The following is a 17,920-nucleotide window of genomic DNA, read 5'->3' as shown; positions in this document are numbered from 1 at the left end:
AGTTGCCTGCCAGTGTGTGTCAGGCCCACTGACTGTACTGTGCCCACTGCCAGTGCCCACCACTCATATCAGGTGGCACAGTACCTTGCAGATAAAGTCATTAAATTTTTTCTCTGTAATATAATTGCAGTTGTAATATAATTGCAGTTGTCTGCCAGTGAGTGTCAGGCCCACAGACTGTACTGTGCCCACTGCCCACCACTTATTGAGGGTGGCACAGCACCTTGCAGATAAAAAAGTCATTCAATTTTTCCTCTGTAATATAATTGCAGTTGCCTGCCAGTAAATGTCAGGCCCACAGACTGTACTGTGACCTCTGCCCACCACTCATATAGGGTGGCACAGCACCTTGCAGATAAAAAAGTCATTTAATTTTTCCTCTGTAATATAATTAAGGTTGCCTGCCAGTGTGTGTCAGGCCCACAGACTGTACTGTGCCCACTACCCACCACTCATATAGGGTGGCACAGTACCTTGCACGTATAGTACCACTAATCAAAAAAAAAATGACAGGCAGAGGCAGGCCACCCCGAAGTGGCCGTTGTGGTCTTGGTGCTGTGATTTCCTTTGGCCCTAGAATAATGCCCAGTGTTCAGAGGCCACGTACCCTGAACTCAAAGAAAATTCTGAGGACATAGTTGAACGGCTTACACAGGACACCCAATCTTCTACAGCTTCCGCTCGGAACCTTGACGCACTATCCTCCTCCAGCTCAGCTTTGGGCACCTCTCAAGTTACCACTCGCCCGCCCGCCACCACCACCAACACTAGCACCACAGCCGCTTCACTTGATCTGTCAGAGGAGTTATTTACACATCAGTTGGAAGAAATGAGTGATGCACAACCATTATTGCCAGAGGATGTAGATAAAAGGGATATGTCTCAGTCAGGCAGCATTGCACACATGGACGTACGGTGTGATGATGATGATGTTATACCCGCTGCTGCTTCCTTTGCTGAGTTGTCAGATACAAGTGAAGCGGTTGATAATGACGATGTGTCCGTGGATGTCACGTGGGTGCCCGCTCGAAGAGAAGAAGAACAGGGGGAAAGTTCAGATGGGGAGACAGAGAGGAGGAGCTAGTGGCACAGTCAGACAGCATGTATCGGCACCCGGGGTCAGCCAGACAGCACGCCAATCAACGCATGCTGTTGCCACCACCAGAATGCCGTCATTGCAAAGCTCAGCAGTGTGGCATTTTTTGTGTGTGTCTGCCTCTGATAACAGCAATGCCATTTGCAACCTGTGCCAAAAGAAACTGAGTTGTGGGCAGTCCAACACCCACCTAGGTACAACTGCTTTGCGAAGGCACATGATCTCACATCACAAACGCCTATGGGATCAACACATGATGAGTTCAAGCAGCACACAAACTCAAAGCCACCATCCTCCTCCTGGTCCAGCATCTTCAGCCACGTCAACTACTGCTGTCCTCCTTGCCCCCTCTCAACCACCCGCCACTCCGCCTCTCACCTTCAGCAGTTCCTGCTCATCTGCCCACAGTCAGGTGTCTGTCAAGGAAATGTTTGAGCGTAAGAAGCCAATGTCACAGAGTCACCTCCTTGCCCGGCGTCTGACAGCTGGCTTGTCGGAACTCTTAGCCCGCCAGCTTTTACCATACAAGCTGGTGGAGTCTGAGCCCTTCAAAAGATTTGTAGCTATTGGGACACCGCAGTGGAAGGTACCCGGCCGAATTTTTTTTTTCACAAAAGGCAATCCCCAACCTGTACTCTATTGTGGAAAAGGAAGTCATGGCATGTCTGGCACACAGTGTTGAGGCAAGGGTCTATCTAATCACTGATACCTGGTCTGCAAAGCACGGTCAGGGCAGGTATATCACGTAAACCTGTTGACGGCTGCCAAGCATGGAATGCGTGGCTCTGCAGAGGAGTTGGTGACACCGCCACGACTTGCAGGCAGGCCTGCTGCCACCTCCTCTACTCCTCCTACTCCATCCTCTTCGCTAACCTCCTCGGCTGAGTCCTCTTCTGCTGCTGCATCTTGCTCCACATCAACTGCACCCCCCCAGCTCCCCAGGGGCTTTTCCACATCCCGGATACGACAGTGTCACGCCGTCTTGGGGTTGACTTGCCTGAAAGCAGAGAGTCACACCGGACCAGCACTCCTGTCCGCCCTGAACGCACAGGTGGATCAGTGGCTGACCCCGCACCAACTGGAGATTGACAAAGTGGTGTGTGACAACGGAAGCAATTTGTTGGCGGCATTGCATTTGGGCAAGTTGACACATGTGCTGTGCATGGCACATGTGTTGAATATGATCGTACAACGCTTTGTGCATAAGTACCCAGGCTTATAGGACGTCCTCAAGCAGGCCAGGAAGGTGTGTGGCCATTTCAGGCGTTCCTACACGGCCATGGCGCACTCGTCCGATATTCAGCGGCGAAACAACATGCCAGTGAGGCGCTTGATTTGCGACAGCGGACACGTTGGAATTCAACACTCCTAATGTTCGACCGCCTGTTCCAACAAGAAAAAGCCGTCAACGAGTATTTGTACGACCGGGGTGCTAGGACAGCCTCTGCAGAACTGGGTATTTTTTTGCCACGTTACTGGACGCTCATGCGCAATGCCTGTAGGCTCATGCGTCCTTTTGAGGAGTTGACAAACATAGTCAGTCGCACCGAAGGCACCATCAGCAACCTCATCCCATTTGTTTTCTTCCTGGAGCGTGCCCTGCGAAGAGTGCTGGATCAGGCCGTAGATGAGCATGAAGAGGAAGAGTTGTGGTCACCATCACCACCAGAAACAGCCTTATCATCATCGCTTGCTGGACCTGCGGCAACGCTGGAAGAGGAGTCTGAGAAAGGGAAGTCAGAGGAGGAATGTGGCTTTGAGGAGGAGGAAGACCAACCACAGCAGGCATCCCAGGGTGCTCGTTGTCACCTATCTGGTACCCGTGGTGTTGTACGTGGCTGGGGGGAAGAACAGACCTTCAATGAGATCAGTGAGGACGAGGAACGGGACATGAGTAGCTCGGCATCCAACCTTGTGCAAATGGGGTCTTTCATGCTGTCATGCCTGTTGAGGGACCCTCGTAAAAAAAGGCTGAAGGAGAACGATATGTACTGGGTGGCCACGCTACTAGACCCCCGGTATAAGCAGAAAGTGGCTGAAATGTTACCGAATTACCGGAAGTCGGAAAGGATGCAGCAGTTCCAAAACAAGTTAAAAAGTATGCTTTACACAGCGTATAAGGGTGATGTCACAGCACAACGTGAATCTAACAGGGGAAGAGGTGGAAGTAATCCTCCTCCTACCACGACCACGCCGGCAAGGACAGGACGCTTTACAGACGTGTTGTTGATGGAGGACATGCAGAGTTTTTTAAGTCCTACGCATCGCCACAGCCCTTCGGGGTCCACCCTCAGAGAACAACTCGACCGACAGGTAGCAGACTACCTCGCCTTAACTGCAGATATCCACACTCTGAGGAGCGATGAACCCCTTGACTACTGGGTGTGCAGGCTTGACCTGTGGCCTGAGCTATCCCAATTTGCGATAGAACTTCTGGCCTGCCCCGCTTCAAGTGTCCTGTCAGAAAGGACCTTCAGCGCAGCAGGAGGTATTGTCACTGAGAAGAGAAGTCGCCTAGGTCAAAAAAGTCTAGATTACCTCACCTTTATTAAGATGAATGAGGCATGGATCCCGAAGGGACTGACAGTGGGGGATGCATTTGACTAAAAAAGGCCTGATGAGATGCATTGGGCTAAAAATGGTCCACACGCTGCTGTATTTAATCTCTGCATGCCGGATGACTTGCATGACTTCTCCGCCACCAACTAGGGTTCAAGCCACAATGTTTTAGTGCACTTTCTGCCTGGAAAACATAAATTTTTCCAGCCGCTGCTACAGCAGTGGCTGCAACAATACCTAATTTTTTAGGCATTTGTACATGCCAAATTTTTCTGGCCTCTGGTGCTACACTGTGGCTGCAAAAACAAAACAAAAAAAAGGCACATACATGTGTCAATTCCCCTTCGTGATCGTTACCTTGTTGTGGTGAATGGGCTTGCGTATCACAATGAAGCGATCACCTCTATGAGTGTGTTGGCAATGTTGGCACACCCCAGATGATAAGGTCGTTGCTACATTGTGAACAGACCAAAAGCGATCGGCTGGATAATTTTGCATAGAAAAAACATACATTTTCTTTGTGATCATCTAAGGTGATCATTAAAGCCTACTAGGCCAACAATGGGCTCACACTGCAGAATCATTGTTTTCTGGGTCACTTAACTGTCACTGAACTACCTCGGCAGGACCATAGGCTTTGAAAAACCACCATCGCCTGAAATCTCCCTAACGTGCGCACGAGCACAGTCATCACTACGCCAAGATTGACGCATAGAGGAAAAAAATTTATGTCATGAGTGTGTCATCTATTGACAACTCTTTGTGGTTGTCTAAAATCTATTCGATACACGTCCCCTGATAGGGGACGTAACAGGGATTAAACTGATAAGAATAGTACTACTTAACACACCACTCATATAGGGTGGCACAGTACATTGCACGGCGCACGCGCAGTGCCCCAAATTGGAAGCAAGAGAACCGACCAACCATCTTTTTCCATCTCCCGATTCCTAAAATCTATTCTATACACCGGCCCCTGATAGGGGACAAAACAGAGATTAAACTTTTAAGAACAGATTTTTTTAATAAAAAAAAAAGAGGACAGCCTCTGCGGAGCTGGGTATTTTTTGGCCGCATTACTGAACGCTCATGCACAATGGCTGTAGGCTCATGCGTCCTTTTGCGGAGATGACAAACCTGGTCAGTCAAACCCAAGGCAACATCATCGACCTCATCCCATATGCGTTTTTTCTGGAGCGTGCCCTGCGAAGAGTGCTGGATCAGGCCGTAGATGAGCATGAAGAGCAAGAGTTGTGGTCACAATCACCACCAGAAGCAGCCTTGCCGTCGTCAATTGCTGGACCTGCGGCAACGCAGAGAGAGGAGTCTTAAGGAGAGGAGTCAGAGGAGGAAGGTGGCTTTGAGGAGGTGGAAGACCAAACACAGCAGGCGTCCCAGGGGGCTTGTTGTTATCTTTCGGGGACCCTTGGTGTTGTACGTGGCTGGGTGGAGGAAGAGACCTTAAATGACGTCAGTGAGGACAAGGAACGGGACGTGGCTAGCTTGGTATCCAACCTTGTGCAAATGGGGAGTTTGCGGTTGTGCAAATGGAAGCGGGCGTAACCCTTACACTACCTGATCGATACAACATCATACCTGATCGTATACACACACTGGATGTTTTAAAGCACGTTATTCCAAACAATTTAGGAATGTTAGGTGATTTATGCCCTTTATGGATTAAAACCCGACACTCCGTCAACTACGTAATTTTCCATCACACAGTCCAGGTGTTAGTCCCCTTGAAACAACTTTTCCATCACTATTGTGGTCAGATAGAGTCCCTGTGGGTTTTAAAATTCGCCTGCCTATTGAAGTCTATGGCGGTTTGCCCGGTTCGCCCGTTCATGAACATTTGCGGAAATTCATATTCGCCGTTCGCAAACGGAAAATTTTATGTTCGCGACATCTCTACACATGTATAAACTGTACTATTGGGTTTGTGGAATGCTTGAGCGGGTTATGGGTGGGGAAAGGGGCTCATCAAAGGTCCTAGAAAAAATAGATCGATAAATTGATAGATAGATGACAGATAGTTAGTTATATAAATATATTAGATAAAGTAAAAAACAGAAATGTCAGTCCTGTGTCCCAGAACACTGACAATTACTTGCGCTGCTGGTTCCGATGTGGTGTGGTGGGTAGTTCATACTCGAGAGTCATGCAATAAAAAGATTTGAAACCGTGCTGCTTAAGATCCAGTCGAACGCTGCACAGGTGAAAGAATCAGGGTATTAGCCTCCGTCCTCCTCTCTCAAGGGGTTCAATCCTCCTCTGACACCTCCTCTGTAGGATTAAATGACCGGCATATAGTGAAGTACCCTCTAAGTTGTTATTAAAAAAGGTTTTATTCTACTCACAAACAATGGTAGATAACAGGCATGTCACAATAAAATAAAATCAAACTCCTGCCCGACCCGGGTTTCGCTCTCTGGCTTCCTCAGGGGCGACAACTGTTATTTTTAATAACAACTTAGAGGGTACTTCACTATATGCCGGTCATTTAATCCTACAGAGGAGGTGTCAGAGGAGAATTGAACCCCTTGAGAGAGGAGGACGGAGGCTAATACCCTGATTCTTTCACCTGTGCAGCGTTCGACTGGATCTTAAGCAGCGCGGTTTCAAATCTTTTTATATAAATATATTAGAACTTGCCCTGGCATGTCTGTAAACCTCTGTTCATGGGCTATGAAATAGGGAAAATGAGTAGACAGAATCGGCCCCGAATTAATATTTATAAATGATACATATCTGTGCTAAATGGGGTGATCAAATATTTTGCTCAAATAACGACAGCCTTCGGTTTATTAAACATGATCGTATATAATTAAAAGCAAATTTCAAAGATCACAGGTACACTTCCAAAGGGACTGCTGCCTTGCGGGATCTTCGATGACATCATGATGGGAGGGGCTGAGAGGGTTTGTGGCAGGCATGAGCTGGTTATGGGCGGGGGAAAAGGAGCTAATCAAAGGTCCTAGATAAAATAGACAGAAAGAAACATAGATGGATATATTGATAAATAAATTGATAGATAGATGGATAATAGATAAAATATTTATTTATTGAACGTTAGATTTGGCCTAGATAGATAATTAATTAGAGCAGGACCTTCGGTTAGATCAGCTCTGACATCAGTTTTGGGGCTGGGGCTGGGAGGGTTTGTGGGAGGTGTGGGCGGTGTTATGGGAGGGGAAAGAGTCTCATCAAAGGTACTAGATAAAATAGATAGATAGATGCGGGCTAGATAGATAGATAAATTGATAGATAGATAGATAGACATGTAATAGATAGCTAGATTGTTAGATAAAATATTTATCTTTTGAACAATAGATTTGGCCTAGATAGATAATTACAGGACCTTCGGTGAGATCAACGAAGATCCTATAGATAATTAGATAGACGGATCAAATAACTATTGCCAATATTTATAATATAAGCTTAATATAAGCTTAGTATTATTTTATTTTTAAACATATTAAACTTAATTGAATTACTGACGCTTTATCGGATCTAAAAGGGGATTTAAATGGGCGGTATTTTAGGTGTGGCTTGCGCAGGATTGTGGGTGGGGTTATCCTCAGAATGGGCGGGGTTATGGGTGGAAAATGGGCGTGCCCACCTGTCACTTTGAGTTTGACAAGAACATCAGCGTTATACTACTAGTGGCCAGTGTAAAAACTGCAGGAATTTATGCCTTTTGTTTAATTATAGATATTTAAATGGAAAATAAAAAACAAAATCACCAAGAATCTAATAAAAATACATTAATCATAAAAATGTGATTTAAAGAGGACCTTTCACCTGAAAATGAAACTAAAGCTATAGCCTTACTTGCATGCCCCCGGTATTGCTTATTCAGTCATTAATTTTTCAATCAGTGCCCCCGTTTGTCCACGCTGCCCCCCGGAATATTTGCCGCCTTGAGATGGCGCCGCCTCCGGATGGATGAAATCGCTCCAGTTCTCGCGAATCTCACGAGTAGATAAAAATGTGATTAGGCTGCACAAGAGTTTTAGACCATGGAGAAGTGGTGCTCACAGCAGATACAGACTCACCCACTATACTTAAAAAAAGTGATAAAAATAGCTGGGCACTCGCTAATACTTGGAACCACACAAAATGTTATAATAAAACCAGATAAAACATACGACAAATGACAGATCAATAAAAAAAAATTATATACAATAAATCGATACCATACGATTAAATAAATACCATACGATTAAAAATATTTGTAGAGAGGATCGTCCTATACTGAAAAAGTGTTCTACATGGATACCATACAATTAATATGTTCGTAAAGAGGATCGTCCTGTACTGAAAAAGTGCTCTAAATAGTCTCTCTTCCTAGGGTACAAAAGCCAAATTGCATGGCGCGTGTGCGGCGTCCCGCTACACAGGCCCAAAGAAGCATGTTTAAGATGAAAATCACAGCGATTTTTCAGAGATTTAATGTGCCGTATAAAGCCGTTAGTCCTGAGACACTGGTGTAGTATGATAACGAATCCACTTACGTATCCACGATTTTACCCTTCGATTATACCGCACTTAATCGCATCACACGCTGGCCAGCAGACATGTATCGATATCGAATTAACCTTAAGGCTGATGACGTCTTTATGAAGGCGGGTGGGTAATTGACTCCTCCACGGCTGACGGTTTGTTGGTAATGACTCTGTGTTGGTTCGTTAGTAGAAAATCGTGTGGCAAAGATGTAGTGCCAGAAGTGATATAAAATCCAGTATGATGGTTCAAAAAAATCCTCCTTGCTCTTGAGTTGGGGGGCAGTAGTACCATGGTTCCATTTAGAACACTTTTTCAGTATAGGACGATCCTCTCTACGAATATTTTTAATCGTATGGTATTTATTTAATCGTATGATATTGATTTATTGTATATAATTTTTTTTATTGATCTGTCATTTGCTGTATGTTTTATCTGGTTTTATTATTAAATTTTGTGTGTTTATCGAGTGCCCAGCTATTTTTATCAAAAATAAACAAAAGTAAACATCCATTCACTCACCCCCGGTCAAGTCTAGAACTTACACCACATTGGAAAGTTGTTGTTTTATTGATGCTATCACTAATCCAGCTTGCGGATCCCTCACAAAGACTTGTCCTGCACTTGGACTACCCTCCATAGTTCCAAAGTGCACCTTTTTGTGTCTAACAAGTTCTAATGGGATATTGGGTTTATAGTGTCTTTGGATCTGACGTTTGAACCCTAGGTAGCGCTGTGTCTTTTAATTTTATAGCTTCTGAACAGAAATACCGAAGACACCAGAGTTGAAAATGTTCAAATACTGCTCTTTTCTCATTTAGATTCTTCAGCATTTTAGGTTAATGATAGATTGCTATCTTTGAAGCATTATGTTAGCTGATAGGACCTCTTGAAAGACATTGCAAAGGATACTAATTAATATGAAAATTATACACTTACACTTTGTGTCATATCACCACTTCACACTAACCAATTCATCATATAATGTTAATTGCTTTTTAACCTATCATGGCTTTACTCTACAATACTATCATTTTCATTGACTTTTTCTTATGGGTTCTTTATATGCAATACGTTCAACTCTTATATATCCTAATCATCTACAGAGAAATGTAACTTACAAAAGGCAATTATATATTATAGGAGAATGTATGACAGCCAATGAAATGTATTTGATATGCAAAATAGATTTCCAATATGCTATGAATGATTACATTTTTTTATATTATTAACATAGTAATGGGAATTTATAATGTGCTTTTTGCCAACAAATTTACTATAATTTCATACAAAAAAATTGATTTGCTGGTGCATTGACAGGAAAAGATACAGATGTTTTAGTTTTTGTCCAGTGCTCTTTTAACTAAGATGGTTAAATTCCACCCATAAAATTTTGTGATCAGCCAGTTTTTTTTATGTTCTATGTTGCATGTGTTTGTGGTTGTATTATCAAGTGCTCCTATAAAATTATATTCCATAAACATAGTTTTGTACATTCACAGAAGAAAGTCATAAGATAAATTGCTTACATAAGACATGACAAATCCCCAGAACTGCTATAAATATATAGGTAGGGGTTCTGCCTTTGGAACCACCACTTTCTAGGTGAAGTGGAGATTGAATGGAATATGGATATGCTAGCATTTCAGAGACCTGGCAAGCTTTTCTGGCCAGGAACAGCCTGTTGAGTCTCTCTGGAACCAGCATTGCCAAAAGCTAAATGAATGCTGTCCAGCTCCATTAACTAAGGTGGGCAATATGTCCTGTTGATTTTAGCAACCCAGCATATTTGCTGGGTTGCGGCCGGATCTCTGCCGGTCCCCATTATAGTTAATGGGGCTGGACGGCATTCATGTACAGTAGCTTCCAGCAATGCCGGATCCAGAGAGACTCAGAAGGCTGTCCTTTGCCAGAACAAACAACAAAAGACTGCACAAAATATTCCAAAAATATAATTTATTTGATTATAGTAAACATATCATAATATATATAAAACTGAAAATAACAAAGTAGGGGACTAGCAGAAAGGCGGATGCCGCAATCCACTGGCCTATGCCGCTGTCACCCACCAAGAGATGGAAAGCATGTCAGGTATACAGATGGTATATATAATGATGATCCCGTATGAGGCAACACAAATAATGCTGCTACGGTATGAGACATATGGTCATTACCTAGATATATGACTGGGCTCTGCTCAAAATTCAATCTACAAAAAAGGGGAGAGGTAATGGAGATAATAATTCCACTCGCCAAAGAGAGAGAGAGAGCAAAGGCTAGGATCTAGCAATAGAGGGGAGATTAGTCCCTCAGACAATGATAGTTCAAAGACCTTATAATAAAGGATAAGAATGAACCCAGCAAACAACTTATAGTTAAAATCGAAGCATACCACAAAACATGATGGGGGGTGAAGACAGCAGCACAGGTCAGGATAGGAACCTCGACGCACGTTTCGCCTCATCTTCGTCGGAAGGTGAATGAACATATAGCCATATCCCCCCATTTATATCTGCCACAGATTCCAGGTGCATGAGGTCTAAGTGAAAATTCACAGCAGCTGATGCCCAATATCGAGCGCTTCCTACCTGGTGATGCACGCCGAGGCAACAATAGCCACGCCGCACTTGTCAGGAGGAGGGGTGGAACGCACGCCATGCGTTCCAGCCCGCCTCCCAAGGAGGCATAGCGCCGGCGTCCCCACTTGACACAGCGCACCATATGGAATGAGAACATGAAGATGGACTATTACAGCGACATCACTATGGGACATGTTTTTATAATTTATGTCTGGTTCTTATGATTTACTACTGGACACTTCTGTTAGGCGTATTGTTTGTTACTAGATATTGTGATGCTAGTAATTTTTGATGCATTTATTGGCTCTGATATAGCACATCAACACCGTTAATACTGTTGTTGACACTGTTTTTGTGATGTCAGCATTTTCTATAATTTGGTGGTTATTGCATTATGTCACTTTTAACTGTATTAGTGATATTCCTGATATTATCACTTCGATTTATTACTCATATGGGTTAGCATTTTTTTTGTACGGATATTATGAATTTGTTTACTAGGTACTGCACTAAGTCACTTTGAATCACATCAGTGATACCTTGATATTATCGCTCTGATTTATTTTTTAAATTGGCAAGTTTTTCTTGCACGGTTATTATGAATTATCAATTTTGTATTTATTATATGTGCTTGTTTTTTCTTTTTTTCTTTTTATCACTATGTAATTTGCACTTTATAAAGATTGTCTTTGTTACCGACCAATTATTTGGGTTGGTTATAGGATAATCTTCATTTTTTTCTCTTTTTTTGTTACATTAGGATCTAATTATGTAGTTTAATCATGTCATCTATATTATATTTTATACTTTTTATCATCTATCTTTCATTCTCATACATGAGGGTTTAATTATGTAATTCAATCATGTCATTTATATTACATATTACATATTTTTCATCATGTATCTCTCACCCTTAAATATGGACTGTTTTTGGCTGGTCTTATCATGCAACTCATGTTTACAATATAGAAGAAAATCTAAATCGCACATCCTCATTCCTATGCTTTTGATATAACGACTGTATAAAAATACAGCATGATATGGCGGTGAAACACTATTATCAATGTGTTGCTGTGCACTATTAGGAGGCATTAGTATACAGTTTGATCAAAGAGCACAGGCCCACTTACCACGACAAGGTCGCCTCTTCAAGTGGAGACCTACTCTAACTTTGGCGCGGTACCGTGCAGCGACCATCGCGCCTCCACGCCGCTCCAGCAGGCAATGGGACCCAGCAGCCACACAGCGCCCTGACTGTGCAGCAAAGCCACCTAGGCCCTGGGCCCCATCACTCCACCTGCACAGCACAAAAGCAGCGATGGCCACCGTCCAGCACCGCATAATGTGAACAGGTGCTAAGAGCTCACCTGTTCACAGCCTCTCAGGAACTCCAACAGAGAGGTAGTAGGAATTTATTGACCCTTTGCAGACTTCTGCTAATTAAAAGCACCTAAGCCGAATGGGGAGGAGTGCTGATCCAGAGGGGAAAAAAAGGGGAATAGAATATACAATGTTTACAATATAGAAGAAAATCTAAATCGCACATCCTCATTCTTATGCTTTTGATATAACGACTGTATAAAAATACAGCATCATATGGCAGTGAAGCACTATTATCAATGTGTTGCTGTGCACAATTAGGAGGCATTAGTATACAGTTTGATCAAAGAGCATAGGCCCACTTACCACGACAAGGTCGCCTCTTCAAGTGGGGACCTAACTTTGGCACGGTACCGTGCGGCAACCATCGCGCCTCCACGCCGCTCCAGCGGGCAATGGGACCCAGCAGCCACACAGCGCCCTCACTGTGCAGCAAAGCCACCTAGGCTCTTTGCACCAGTTCACATGCGGCGCTGGACGGTGGCCGTCACTGCTTCTGTGCCGTGCTGGTGGAGTGATGAGACCCGGGGCCTAGGTGGCTTTGCCGCACAGTGGGGCCGCTGTGTGGCTGCTGGATCCCATTGCCTGCTGGAGCGGTGTGGAGGCGCACGGCGCCGCGCCACAGTTAGAGTAGGTCCCCACTTAAAAGAATCAACCTTGTTGCGGTAAGTGGGCCTATGCTCTTTGATCAAACTGTATACTAATGCCTCCTAATAGTGCACAGCAAATGATTGATAATAGTGCTGTATAGCCATGTTTTATCATAAGAAATGCTGAAAATTCTAAACAGTTGTCATATCAGAAGTATAGGAATGAGGAGGTGCGATTTAGATTTTCTCTACATATCAATACTTATCATGCAACTCATACAGCATCGTATTACGGTTTAATCATGTAACTGATGTCATACAGTTCATATTTTTCTGATCATGTATTTTCTATTTTGTCTCTATTTAATAACTTAGCACTCAAATTATGATTGAATAACTGAGTACCCATACTATGGTCTAATTATGTAATATATATGCTGTATCTGGGTATGCTATGTGGTGATCGCCTAAAAAATGTCTATTCCTCTGCGATATCCATATTTATATCCATCTATACATGTACCCTTGCTTTTGGACGATTTCTATCTCCCATATATATCCCATATGCCGGATTCCCTAATATTGGGGCAGCTGCGCTGGACGCACTCTGTTTACTCGGCTATTCTGTTTACCTGATCAGCTGATGCAGCGCTCTGCCGTGGTGCACTGTGCGCCGGGTCACGTGGGGACGCCGCTATGCCTCCTTGGGAGGCGGGCTGGAACGCATGGCGTGCGTTCCACCCCTCCTTCTGACGAGTGCGGCGTCGCAATTGTTGGCTCGGCGTGCATCACCAGGTAGGAAGCGCTCGATATTGGGCATCAGCTGCTGTGAGTTTTCACTTAGACCTCATGCACCTGGGATTACTGGGAGATATAAATAGGGGGATATGGCTACATGTTCATTCACCTCCCGACGAAGCTGAGGCAAAACGCGCGTCGAGGTTCCTATCCTGACCTGTGCTGCTGTCTTCACCCCCCATCATGTCTTGTGATATACTTCGATTTTAACTATAAGTTGTTTGCTGGGCTCATTCTTATCCTTTATTATAAGATCTTTGAACCAGGGACTAATCTCCCCTCTATTGCTAGATCCTAGCCTTTGCTCTATCTCTCTCTTTGGCGAGTGGAATTATCTCCATTACCTCTCCCCTTTTTTGTAGATTGAATTTTGAGCTGAGCCCTGTCTGATAGTGATATATCTAGGTAATGACCGTATGTCTCATACTGAGTTGTAGCAGCATTATTTGTGTTGCCTCATACGGGATAATTTTTATATATACCATCTGTATACCTGACATGCTTTCCATTGGCATAGGCCAGTGAATTGCGGCATCTGCCTTTCTGCTGGTTCCCTATTTTGTTATTTTCAGATATATATATATATATATATATATATATATATATATTATGATATATATGTGGTTCTCAATTGTTTGCCTATACTCATAGCTTTGTATATTGAGGCTTTTCTTTTTGGTTCCAAAAACAAACACTAGAGTGAAATTAGCCTTAGGTGGGAAACCCTTTTGGGTTTGTTTACCTTTTTAGCAAATAATTTAAATAAATAAAAAATAAGATGTTCACACTTTATAGGACTTTGAATTCAGAAATAAATATTGTTTCTCCATAGAAGTTAGATATGCTGCTCTTGTGTATGCTATGACCCCATTCAGTTCAATGGCTGCACAGCTACACAGTGATAGTTGGACGTGAGATGGATGTCTTGGCAAAAATCGCCATGTAGCTCTAGCCTAAAATTAATAATTATTAATGGATAAAGCTAGGCTTACTTTCACATGGGGCATACATTTAGTTTAACCTCCCATTGCCATCAACTAATTCATAAGATTTGACTTGCATACATGGATTTATTTTTTAGCTTAGGAGGCAAATTGTCAGCTTGCCCTATTCTTTTCCATTATGAGTTTCTTGTGTTCTCTTCTGCCATGAGTCTGCTGTCAAATAGGATGTATTTCTGATATGATTAGAACTTTATCACTAAAGACTGTTTTACACAGACATTTTGGGGCTTCTACGATCTCCCTCGTCAGGGGTTAATATAAAGGGGAGGGGAGAAGAGAGAGGCAGCGTACAGTATAAAATGATTACAGTAATGAAAAAGTAATGCGCTTACCAGAGTCTGTTGTGAAGAGTCACAACGCCTTTGATGAGCCTGGCTGGTAAATGGACCAGCGGCCAGAGGTGCCTTGCTGCAGCCTAGATTCCAGGGCACATTTAGGGATTAAATGCGAAAACTAAGTAAGATAAACCAAAAGGAGAAAAAACTGGAACTGCAAATAGCATTTGCTTTTGGGTGCTCAGGACAATCAATCTTTCCGTCCGCCTCACTGATTGTCCTGAGGAAGAGGGTCCAATTCCCTCGAAACGCGTAGACAAATAAATACCTTTTTAATTCACCTCCTGCGTTATATATATATATATCCAGCCGAGCAGCGCCCAAAAGCAAATGCTATTTGCAGTTCCAGTTTTTTCTCCTTTTGGTTTATCTTACTTCGTCAGGGGTTAATGTTAATTTTAATGTTATTGTTATTTATGGATGTATTTATTTTATTAATAAAACGGCTGCTGTGGCCGATTTAATCCAAGCAAAGTGTGTGGTGCCTTATTGGGATGGTATTTTGATGGGGGGAAAATGGGGAAGTTATGGGGAGACCCTGAGTAAGTAACCAATAACCTATCAAGAGAGGCCGGACTAGAACGCAGGGTAAGGGGAGGCCACCATGATAGGTTTTGGTAGGAAGGGCCTGGGTAGGAGTTAGTTAACTGTGGTGGGGAGGAGTGGCTAGGGTGATTAGAAAGGAGGAGTTTAGGTGATAAATAGGGGTGACCGGCAGTTAGCCGGCGCCATTTTGTGTGGAAACAAACTCCCTCCCTCCCACCCTAAGGTTTTGGGGTTGTGCAATATATATATATGTGTCTGTGGTAACTGTCGCGGCAGTCGTGGCGGTGGGAGATCATAGAAGCTGGTGGTATATGACGGTAGTGGAAATGGGAGGGCCTCAATGGTGGGGCTGGACTCTCATAGTTTCAGGTACTTGGTTGATTGGAGTGGCGTCCATCAGTTGGTGTCTCCGAGCTGGTGCTTATGGCTGGAGGCAAGATGGAGTTGCCAGGTTGGCTTCTTGTGGATGGTAACATTTTGGGGCTTCTACGATCTCCCTCGTTAGGGGTTAATGTTAATTTTAATGTTATTGTTATTTATGGATGTATTTATTTTATTAATAAAACGGCTGCTGTGGCCGATTTAATCCAAGCAAAGTGTGTGGTGTCTTATTGGGATGGTATTTTGATGGGGGAAAAATGGGGAAGTTATGGGGAGTCCCTGAGTAAGTAACCAATAACCTATCATGATGTGGCAGACGATTGCCAGGAGGAAAGCGCTCCCTCCCGGCAATCGCCTGCTTGCTAGCGCTGAAGACTGTTGCTATTACATGCAGTGATCTGCTCCGCAGCATAGGGAGAGGCGATCACTATGCCATCGCTCGTCCCCATGCTGTACAGTGGTGTGTCAGCGGCAGATCATTCACAACAATCTGCCATCTGCAATCGATAATTTTATTAAAATATGAAAAGATTTGGATTGTTTGCTTGTTCATTGGGCAATTGGTGGCAGTATTACACTGCCCAATGATCAATTAGCGAATAACTGACAAAAAAATCGTGCAGTGTAATACAGGCTTTACTCTATCTATCGATTGATCTATCTATCATCTATCTAACTGTTCTTTCTTTCTTTTTTTTTAATTAATTTTTATTAAGTCAATAAAAATTAACAAACCTTACAATAAATTGTATGGCATAAATATCAAACAGAGGCCGTACAAGTACAACAGGGGTAGTAGATGTTTCATCAGATTGACAATAGATAGAGAATGTTAAGACATTACAATTAATGTTAATGTTGAGCAGCAATTATATTTAAAATTTTTATATAACTCCCAATCTTTCCAGCTTTCCTTGAACTTAGTGTAAGTTCTATTTTCCCAGGCTGCAATTTCTTCAAATCTGTAAATTGTGTCTATTTTGCAAATCCATTGATCTTCTAAGGGAATGTCAGGTGAGAGCCAGCACCGCGGTACCAGGAGGCGTGCTGCCATTATTAATTTGTTGAATAAGGGAGGAATCCTAAGGGGTGTATCGAATGATATCCCAAGAGGGCTAATTGAGGAGACAGCGGAACTGTTGAGTTACAGATTTTGTTGCTCCTTGAAAATATTTCTTTCCACCATTTGTGGATAGGTGGACATGCCCACCAGATGTGATAGAAGGTTCCCCTTTTCTGACTGCAGCGCCAACAGACAACCGAGTTCCCCTCTCCATATCTACACGTTGTATCTGGTGTCTTATGCCACCTTGTTAAGACCTTGTAACCATTTTCCTGGATCCTCACACAGCGAGAAGACATATGAGGAGTCAAGAGTTTGCGGGATAGTTCTCTAGGGGAGAAGGTATGGTCAAAATCTTTCTCCCAAAGATTGATATAGGCCGGTTTGGGTGGCAAGATCGGTGAGCTAAGTTTTTTGTAGATTTGCGAAATAGGTTTGTTTGGAGTAGATTGGTTTTGAATCAGGGATTAAAACCACGTGAGAGGTCTGATTAGAGCGTGTTAAGGTATGTTTTTAGTAATGTATTTCCGTAGAAAGGAGACAATAAAAGGATTAGCTGTAGGGGCTTGGATAACGGATAGAAAGGCCTCACCTTCCAACAGAGTCCCAGAATCATTAAACACTGAAAGGATAGGGGTTTCTGAGTGACGGAGTGGGGGAGGTATGCACCATATGGTTTCAATTCACCAGAAGCTAGGTCTAGTACGTCCCTTATTTGCACAATGGGAGAAGGGATAGGAATGCCAAAATTAGAGTCCTGGAACCATTTCCATGTCTCCAAGGTAGCCTTGACCGTTGGACAGGCATTTAGATCTTTCCATCCCCACCCATGATTTGTGGGGTGATTGTCTAAACCAGTCAAGGGCCCTTGTCAAAATAATTGTTCTGTTGTATAATAGAGGGTAGGGAAGGCCAATACCTCCAAAAGCTCTAGGTTTCTGGAGGACTGCTGTGGAAATCCTAGATTTTTTTCCCATCCCAGATAAAGGATCTGATTAGTTTTGAGAGGGAATTGTAGTATTCTTTCGGGATGGGGATGGGGAGAAACTGTTGTAGGTAATTGAGTCTGGGAAGGACTAAGGA

Source organism: Bufo bufo, chromosome 1 (assembly GCF_905171765.1).
Source record: "Bufo bufo chromosome 1, aBufBuf1.1, whole genome shotgun sequence".
Taxonomy (NCBI): domain Eukaryota; kingdom Metazoa; phylum Chordata; class Amphibia; order Anura; family Bufonidae; genus Bufo; species Bufo bufo.
Note: the sequence above shows the minus strand (reverse complement) of the source record.